Consider the following 10,865-nt stretch of genomic DNA (forward strand, 5'->3'; position numbering starts at 1 on the left):
CCCTTCAGGTCTGGGTGGTGTGTGGACTGTGGGGGATCTGCTGTTCGAGTGTCCCTATCTTCTGGTTCCCAGAGGTCGTATACAGTTTCCCCTTGGGCCACGGATGTGGGCAGAGGTTGGCAGTATTCGTGGTCTCTCCCGCTCTGCAGTCTCAGGAGTGCTGTATCTGGTTTTATGTTGAGGTCCTCAATCCACTTAGACTTGAGCATTGTGCATGGTGACAAGTATGGGTCTATTTTCATTGTTCCACATACAGACATCTAGTTAGACCAGCACCATTTATTGAGGACACTTTCTTTCTCCCATTGTATGATTTTGGCTTCTTCATCAAAGACCAAGTGTGCATAAGTATGAGGTTTTATTTCTGGGTCTTCAATTCTATTCCATTGATCAACCTGTCTGTCTCTGCATCAGTACCATACAGTTTCTATCACTATTACTCTGTAGTAGAGCTTGAGGTCAGGGATGGTGATTCCCCCAGCCATTCTTTTATTGTTAAGAATTGTTTTCACTATTCTGGGTTTTTTGCCTTTCCAGATGAATTTGAGAATTGTTCTTTCCATGTCTTTGAAGAATTGTGCTGGGATTGTGATAGGAATTGCACTGAATCTGTAGATTGCCCTTGGTAGGAGGGCCATTTTTATATATTAATTCTGCCAATCCATGAACATGGGAGATCTCTCCTTTTTCTGAGATCTTCTTCAATTTCTTTCTTGAGAGACTTGAAGTTTTTATCATAAAGGTCTTTCACTTGTTTGGTTATGGTTACCTCAAGGTATTTTGTATTATCTGTGACTATTGTGAAGGGAATTGTTTCCCTAATTTCTTTCTCACCCTTATTATCATTTGTATAAAGGAAGGCTACTGATTTATTTGAGTTAATTTTATATCTGGCCACTTTGCCAAAATTGTCAGCTGGAGAAGATCTCTGGTAGAATTTTTAGAGTCAATTTCTTATACTATCATACCATCTGCAAATAGTGATACCTTTAATTCTTCTTTACCATTTTGTATCCCCTTGATCTGTTTTTGTTCTCTTATTAGTCTAGCTAGCACTTCGAACACTATATTGAATAGATATGGAGAGAGTGGGCAGGCTTGTCTTGTTCAAGGTTTTAGTGGGATTTCTTCAAGGACCTCTTCATTTAATTTAATATTGGTTGTTTGTTTGCAGTAAATTGCTTTTATTATATTTAGGTATGTTCCTTGAATTCCTGATCTCTCCAATACCTTTATTATGAACGGGTGCTGTATTTTGTAAAATGCCTTTTCTGCATCTAAGGAGATGATCATGTAAATTTTTTCTTTGAGTTTGTTTATATAGTGGATTACATTAATGGATTTTCATTTATTGATCCAACCTTGCATCCCTGGGATGAAGCCTACTTGATTGTGGTGAATGATGGTTTTGATGTGTTCTTGGATTCAGTTTATAAGAATTTTGTTGATTATTTTTGCATTGATATTCATAAGTGAGATTGGTCTGAAGTTCTCTTTTTTGGTAGGGTACTTGTGTGGTTTAGGTATCAGAGTAATTGTAGCTTCACAGAATGAGTTAGGTAGTGTTCCTTCTGTTTTCATTTTATGGAATAGTTTGAGGAATATTGGTATCAGGCCTTCTTTGAAGGTCTGGTAAAATTGTGAGCTAAATCCATCTGGCCCTTGGCTTTTATTGGTTGGGAAGTTTTTAATTATTTCTTCTATTTCATTTTGAGATATGGACCTGTTTAGAAATTTTTCATGTTCTTGATTTAACTTTGGCTTGTGGTATCTGTCTAGAAAACCGTCCATTTCATCTAGATTTTTCAGTTTTGTTGAGTATAGGTTTTTGTAGTAGGATGTGATAATTTTTTGAATTTCCTCCATTTCTGTTGTTATAGCTCCTTTTTCATTTCAGATTTTGTTAATTTGGATACTGCCCCTGGACCCTTTATTTGATTTGTCTAGGGGTTTATCTATCTTGTTGATTCTTTCAAAGAACCAGCTTTTGGTTTTGCAGATTCTTTGTATTGCTTTGTTTCTATTTGGTGGATTTCAGTCCTGAGTTTGACTATTTCCTGATTTACTGCTCCTGGGTGAGTTTGCTTCTTTTTGTTCTATAGCTCTCAGGTGTGCTGCTATGTTGCTAGTGTAAGATATCTCTAGTTTCTTTACCAGTGCACTAAGTGCTATGAATTTTCTTCCTAGCACTGCTTTCCTTGTATCCCATAGTTTTGGGTATGATGTGTCAACATTTTCATTAAATTCTAGAAAGTCTTTTCTTTCTTTTATTTGATTTTTTAGATATATTTCTTTACTTACACTTCAAAGGTTATTCCCCTTCACAGTTTCCTGTCAATAAGCCCACATCCCCTCACCTCCCCCTCCCCCATACAGGTATTCCCTATATACATCCCCCTTACTGCCCCCTACATATTCCCCTGCACTGGGGGGTCCAACCTTGGCAGGACCAAGGGCTTCCCCTTCCAACTGGTGCCCCAACAAGGCTATTCTCTGCTACATATGCAGTTGGAGACCTGGGTCAATCCATGTATAGTCTTTCAATAGTGGTTTCGTCCCTGGAAGATCTGGTTGGCTGGCATTGTTGTTTTTATGGGGTTGCAGGCTCTTTCACCTCTTTCAATACTTCCTCTAATTCCCCTGAATGGGGTCCTATTCTCAGTTCAGTGGTTTGCTGCTAGCATTGACCTCTGTATTGGATATGCTCTGGATATGTCTCTCAGGAGAGACCTATATCCGCTCCCTTTCTGCATGCAATTTTTAGCTTCATCAATCTTATCTAGTTTTGGTGGCTGTATATATATATATATATATATATATATATATATATATATATATATATATATATATATAGGCCACACGTGGGGCAGGCTCTGAATGTCTGATCCTTGAGTTGCTACTCTAAACTTTGCTTCGATATCCCCTCCTATGGATATTTGGTCCCCTTTTAAGAAGAAGTGGGACCATTTGCATTTTGGTCATCCTTCTTATTGAGCTTTCTGTGGTCTGTGGATTGCATCTTGGGTAATTTGAGGTTTTTAGCTAATATCCACTTATCAATGACTGCATACCAAGTGTGTTTTTCTGAGATTGAATACCCCCACTCAGGATGATATTTTCTAGTTCATTCCATTTGCTGATGAATTTCACAAAATCGCTGGTTTTGAAAGCTGAGTAGTACTCCACTATGTAGATGTACCACAATTTTTTAATCCATTACTCTGTTGAAGGGCATCTGGGTTCTTTCCAGCTTCTGGCTATTATAAATAAGGCTGCTATGAACATAGTGGAGCATGTGTCTTTGTTGTACATTGCAACATCTTTTGGGTATATGCCCAAGAGAGGTACAGCTGGGTCCTCAAGTAGTGGAATATCCAATTTTATGAGGAACCTCCAGACAGATTTCCAGAGTGGTTGTACCAGTTTGCAATCCCACCAACAATGGAGGAGTGTTCCTCTTTCTTCATATCCTTGTCAGCATCTGCTGTCACCTGAATTTTTTATCTTAGCCATTCAGACTGGTGTGAGGTGAAATCTCAGGGTTGTTTTGATTTGCATTTCCCTGATGATTAAGGATGTTGAACATTTCTTTAGGTGCTTTTGGCCATTCGATAATCCTCAGCTGAGAATATTTCATTTAGCTCTGTACCCCATTTTGTAATAGGGTTATTTGGCTCTCTGGAGTCTAACTTCTTGAGTTCTTTGTATATTTTGGACATAAGCCCACTATCAGATGTAGGATGGGTAAAGATCCTTTTCCAATCTGTGGGTTGCTGTTTTGTCCTAATGACCATGTCTTGTGCCTTACTGGAGAAGCTTTTCAGTTTTATGAGGTTCCAATTGTCAATTCTTAATCTTAAAACATGAGCCATTGGTGTTTTGTTCAGGAAAATGTCCACATGCCCATGTGTTTGGGACTCTTCCCCACTTTTTTCTATTAGTTTGAGTGTATCTGGTTGGATGTGCAGGTTCTTGATCCACTTGGACTTAAGCTCTGTACATGGTGATGAGAATGGATCGATCTGCATTCTTCTACATGCTGACCTCCAGTTGAACCAGCACCATTTGTTGAAAAGGCTATCTTTCTTCCATTGGGTGGTTTTAGCTCCTTTGTCAAAGATAAAGTGAACATAGGTTTGTGGGTTCATTTCTAGGTCTTCAATTCTGTCCCACTGGTCTATCTGCCTGTCTCAATATCATATAGTTTTTATGACTATTGCTCTGTAATATGACTTGAAGTCAGGGATGGTGATTCCCCCAGAAGTTCTTTTATTGTTGAGTATAGTGTTTGCTATCCTGGGTTTTTTGTTATTTCAGATGACTTTGCAAATTGCTCTTTCTATCTTTATAAAGAATTGAGTAGGAATTTTGATGGGGATTGCATTGAATCTGTAGATTGCTTTTCTAAAAGGGCCATCTTTACTATATTAATCGTGCCAATCTATGAGCATGGAAGATTCTTTCTATCTTCTGATATCTTCCCCAATTTCTTTCTTCATAGACTTGAAGTTCTTGTCATACATATCTTTCACTTACTTGGTTAAAGTCACACCAAGATATTTTATATTATTTGGGACTATTGCGAAGGGTGTCATTTCCCTAATTTCTTTCTCAGCCTGTTTACCCTTTGAGTAGAGGCTAATGATTTGTTTGAGTTAATTTTATACCCCAATGCTTTGCTGAACATGTTTATCTGGTTAAGTAGTTCTCTGGTGGGACTTTTGGGGTCACTTAAGTACACTATCATATCATAAGCACATAGTGATATTTTGATTTCTTCCCTTCCAATTTGTATCCTTTTGACCTCCTTTCATTGTCTAATTGTTCTCGCTAGGACTCTGAGTACTATACTGAATAAGTAGGGAGAGAGTGGACAGCCTTATCTAATCCCTGATTTTAGTGGGATTGCTTCAAGTTTCTCTCCATTTAGTTTGATGTTAGCTGCTGGTTTGCTGTACACTGCTTTTACTATGTTTAGATATGGGCCTTGAATTCCTGTTCTTTCCAGGACTTTTATCATGAAAGGGTGTTGAATTTTGTCAAATGCTTTCTCAGCATCTAATGAAATGATCATGTGATTCTTACCTTTGAGTTTGTTTATATAATGGATTACATTGATGGATTTCCATATATTGAAACATCCCTGCATCACTGGGATGAAGACTGCTTCATCATGATAGATGATCGTTTTGATGTGTTCTTGAATTCAGTTTGCAAGAATTTTATTGAGTATTTTTGTGTCAATTTTCATACGGGAATTGTTCTGAAGTTCTCTTTCTTTGTTGGGTCTTTGTGTAGTTTCGGTAAACGAGTAATTGTGGCTTCATAGAAGGAATTTCGTAATGTTCTGTCTGTTTCAATTTTGTGGAATAATTTGGACAGTATTGGTATGAGGTCTTCTATGAAAGTCTGATAGAATTCTGCTCTAAACCGGTCTGGTCCTGGGCTCTTTTTGGTTGGAGATGTTGAATAACTGCTTCTATTTCTTTAGGAGTTATGGTCTTGTTTAGATGGTTTATTTGTTCCTGATTTAACTTTGGTACCTGGTATCTGTCTAGAAAATTGTCCATTTCCTCCAGATTTTCCAGTTTTGTTGAATATAGTCTTTTGTAGTAGGATCTGATGTATTTTTGAATTTCTTCAGATTCTGTTGTTATGTCTCCCTTTTCATTTCTGATTTTGTTAATTTGGATACACTCTCTGTGACCTCTGGTTAGCCTGGCTAAGGGTTTATCTATCTTGTTGATTTCTCAAAGATTCAGCTCCTGGTTTTGTTGATTCTTTGTATAGTCCTTTTCATTTCTACTTGGTCGATTTCAACCCTGAATTTGATTATTTCCTGCCTTCTACTCCTCTTGGGTTTATTTATTTCTTTTTGTTCTAAAGCTTTGAAGTGTGCTGTCAAGCTGGTGACATATGCTCTCTCCTATTTCTTTTTGCAGGCACTCAGAGCTATGACTTTTCCTCTTTCATTGTGTCCCATAAGTTCAGGAATTTTGTATCTTCATTTCATTAAATTCTAAGAAGTCTTTACTTTCTTTCTCTCTCTCTTTCTCTCTCTTTCTTTCTCTCTTTCTTTCTTTCTTTCTTTCTTTCTTCATTGAACAAGTTGTCATTGAGTAAAGCATTAATCATCTTCCATGTATATGTGGGCTTTCTGTCATTATTGTTGTTATTGAAGACCAGTCTTAGTCCATGGTGATCTGATAGGATGCGTGGGATTATTTTTATCTTCCTGTATCTGTTGAGGCCTAATTTTTTACCTAATTTTAAGGTCAGTTTTGGAGAAGGTACTGGCTTTGCTGTGAGATGCTTAATATCTTGTCTTGGAGTTTTACTTCTAGGATCCTCTGTAGGGCTGGATTGGTAGATCTGTTGTAATTTGGTTTTGTTCTGGAATATTTTGGTTTCTCCATCTGTGTTGATTGAGAGTTTTGCTGGGTATAGTAGCCTGGGCTGCCATTTGTGTTCTTTTAGAGTCTGCATGACTTCTGACTATGCTCTTTTGGCTTTCATAATCTCTGTTGAGAAGTCTGGTGTAATTCTAATAGGTCTGACTTTATATTTTACTTGGCCATTTTCCCTTGCAGCTTTTAATACTCTTTCTTTGTTGTGTGCATTTTTTGTTTTGACTTTATGTGATCAGAGGATTTTCTTTTCCGGTTCCATTTATTTGGTGTTCTGTAGGGTTCTTGTACCATAGGTATCTCTTTCTTTAGGTTGGGGAAGTTTTCTTCTATGTTTTTGTTGAAGACATTTTCAATCCTTCGAGCTGGGAATTCTCATTCTCCTCTATTCCAATTATTCTTTGATTTGGTCTTTTCATTGTGTCCTGAATCTCCTGGATGTTTTTTGGTTAGGAGTTTTTTTTTTATGTTTTGAATTTTCTTAGACCATTGTGTCAATCTTTTCTACTGTATCTTCTACACCTGAGATTCTCTCTTCTATCTCTTGTATTCTGTTGGTGATATTTATCTCTGTAATTCCTGACCTTTTTCCTATTCTTTTCATTTCCTCATTTTCCTCCATTTGTATTTTCTTTATAATTTCTACATCCACATTTAGGTCTTGGATCACTTTATGCAATCCCTTCACCTGTTTGTGTTTTCCTGTATTTGTTTAAGGGATTTATTTGCTTCCTCTTTAATGGCTTTTACCTGTTTACCTGTGTTTTCGTATTTCTTTCAATGAGTTATTTATATCCTCCTTAATAAACTCTATCATTTCCATGAGATAGGATTTTATGTCAGCTTCCTCATATTCAGTTGCGTTGGTGTATTCAGGGCTTGCCGTGGTGGGAGAACTGGGTTCTGATGATGGCCACATATATTAGCTTCTGTTGTTTGTGGTTTTGTGTTTGCCTCTTGCCATCTGGCTATCCATAGTGTTTGCTCTTCTGGGTGACTCTGTCTGGAATCTGCTTCTTTTTTCCCTGGGTTGCTTCAGGTCTCCTGGTACACACATGACCCTGGCTGTAGCTGACGTCCTGTGGGGCCTTCCAACTGGAAGATCTTCAGAGGGGCAGAGAAGCTTCTAATTTGTTTCTCTGGCTGCAGTAGATCTTCTGGTAGGCCTTCAGACTATTGAGTTTTAAGAGGAGCTGTCACACTGTTTTCCTGTGAGAAGTTCTTCTCTGAGGGGCATGGGTGGGTCAATAGACTCTGGTTTCTGTTTCCTTGTATGCAGCCACACTTCAAGGGGGATTTCAGTCTTTTGGGTCAGTTGCCCTACATGCCTCAGAGCCCCTGGGAGACTGTGGGTCAGTTGCCCTGTGTACAGAGGAACTCCTGGGATGACTTCAAGCTGTGGTGTCCTGGGTACAGTGGATCTCCTGGGATGACTCAGGATGTGGTATCAAATGTTTTGAATACAGTGGTTCTTCTGTTATGCTTCAGGATATGACTTCAAATGGTCTGAGTGTAGCTGGTCCTCTAGTATGTCTGAGGATATACCCTTTTCCAGCGAGCAGACTTGCTAGCATTCTGTGCCAGCAGAAAGGAACAGGCAGAAGAGGGTTGGTATTTGGCAGGTGGAGTTTGGGGGAGGTGGTTCGTCCCTAAGTGCAGTGCCCCCCAGCAGCTGTTATGGGACTTGATGGAGGGGGTGGTTACCAAATGCTGAGTGCATCCAGTCCTCTGGTATGTCTGAGTATACAGCCTCTTCTAGGGAATAGACTAGCTAACAGTCTATCCCAGCAGAAAGGACCAGGCAGAGGGGATTAAAAAATCATTAGATCCTACTACAAAAGCCTATATTCAACAAAACTGGAAAAATCTGGATGAAATGGACAATTTTCTAGATAAATACCACATACCAAAATTACATCAGTATCAGATAACCATTTAAACAGTCCCATAACTGCTAAAGAAATAGAAGCAATGATTAAAAGTCTCCCAACCGAAAAAAGCTCAGGTCAAGATGGGTTTAGTGCAGAATTCTATTTGACCCTCATAGAAGGCCTAATACCAATATTGTCCAAACTTTTCCACAAAATAGAAACAGGAGGAACACTACCCAATTCCTTTTATGAAGCCACAATTATGCTTATACCTAAACCACACAAAGACCCAACAAAGAAAGAGGACTTCAGACCAATTTCCCTTATGAATATTGATGCAAAAATACTAAACAAAATTCTTGTAAACTGAATCCAAGAACACATCAAACTTATCATCCATCATGATCAAGTATACTTCATCTCAGGGATGCAGGGATGGTTCAATATATGGAAATTCATCATTGTAATCCACTATGCTCATAGCAGCCTTATTTATAATTAATTGCCAGAAGTTGGAGAGAACCTAGATGTCCTTCAAAAGAGGAATGGATACAGAAAATATGGTACATTTACACAATGGAGTACTACTCCATTTAATTGTATTAAAAACAATGATTTTAAGAAATTATGAGGCAAATAAATGGAATTAGGAAGTATCATCCTGAGCAAAGTAACCCAATCTCTCTCTCCCTCTCTCTCTCTCTCTCTCTCTCTCTCTCACACACACACACACACACACACACACACACACACACACACACACACACACACACAATATGCACTCACTGCTATGTGGATATTAGACCAAAAGCTCAGATTACCCAAGATACAATCCGCAGACCAAATGAAGTTCAAGAAGAAAGATAACTAAAATGTGGATGCTTCAGTTCTTCTTAGAAGAGGGAACAAAAATATTCATAGGAGGAGATACAGAAACAAAGTTTGGAGCAGAGACTGAAGGAATGCCATTCAAAAGCTGCCCCACCTGGGGATGAAGCCCATAAACATACAGCCACCAAACCCAGACAACATCACTGATGCCAAGAAGTGCATGCTGACAGGAGTCTGATATAGCTGTCTCCCGAGAGGCTCTGCCAGAGCATAACAAATACTGAGGCAAATGCTTGTAGCCAACCATTTAACTGAGAACTGGGTCCCCATTGGAGGAGTTAAAAGAAAAGATTGAAGGAGATGAAGGAATTTGCAACCCATAAGAACAACAATAACAACCAACCAGAGTTCCCAGGGACTAAACCACCATCTAAAGGGTACACATGGACAGACCCATGGCTCCAGCTGCATATTTAGCAGAGGGTGGCCATATTGGCCACCAATGGGAGGAGAGGCCTTTGGTACTACCAAGGCTGGACCCCAGCCCAGTGCAGGGGAATATCAGGGCAGGGAGATAAGAAGGGGTATGTGGATTGGGGGAACACCCTCATGGAAGAAGGGGGAGGGGTGATGGGATAGGTGGATTATGGCTGGAAAACCGGGAAAGGGGATAACATTTGAAATGTAAATTTAAAAAATCCAATTAAAATGTTAAAAAAAGAATTCCTAAAGTTATACCATTAATTATTAAGCTCTTTTATAGTGGGATGCTACTAGGTCCTTTTCTGATAGTCAAAACTGCAATGAGATTTCTGTCCATTTCCCTTGTTTCCCCAGTTAACTGCTCTTAGATAGTACCCAGACTTTCTCCTACTCAGATTACATTGCAAGAGGTTGTAAAACAATTAACCAAAGGTCATAAAAGGGGAACCAACAATTTAATATAGGTGCTAGGACAGAATATAAAATACTGACTGGATTTATCTATACAAAACTTCACTAATAACTTAGTTATGATTCTTAACTTCCAGTGAACCAGTGGGGATATGACAGTGACGGATGTTTAGCCAGATAATTACTCCTAATGGATATGCATGTAAATATTTTCTGTTGTAAACTTCTTTTTCAATTTATGATTTGATATTTTGTGTGGACTTGTGATGCAGTTTTTAACATGTGATCGGGTATTCTGAAAGATGTTTTAAGTGCTATGGACAAAGAGAACAGGAAGAACTGAGCCGAGAAGAACTGCTCTGAGAGGGAACTGAGCTAAGGAGAAATTTTTAGACACAACACTTTTTAGACAGAACTGAACTCAAGAAGAACTCAGAAGTATAGCCACAGAATTGGGGAAAAATGCATTGAGAGTAAGAGCATTATTGTGACACCAGAGCAGGAGGAGAGAGCAAGATTAGGAGAATGAAGAGTGGAATATCTTAGAAACTATAGGTAACATTAAATACTAAGAGAGCAATGTGCTGAATGCAGAGGGAAAGAGGAAAAAACAAGAAGCTGCACAGAGCAGAAGGACCATGCAGGCTTCTCCTTACCATAGTGCAGAACAGGTCCTTTCTTAATAACAAGGAAGATTTGTCTTATTAAAAAGGAACAAAGCCTTTTTTTTTACAAACTTGGGTTTAATTCATTTAGCCTAGAAAGGTAGAAATTTTTTCTTTCTCTAAGGAATAAAGATTGAAGCTCATTTTTCATCCAGAATGAGTGAGTTTATTCTGCACAACTGTTTGGTCTTTTGCTC

Source organism: Rattus norvegicus, chromosome 5, assembly GCF_021556685.1.
Source record: "Rattus norvegicus strain SHRSP/BbbUtx chromosome 5, alternate assembly SHRSP_T2T, whole genome shotgun sequence".
Lineage (NCBI taxonomy): Eukaryota > Metazoa > Chordata > Mammalia > Rodentia > Muridae > Rattus > Rattus norvegicus.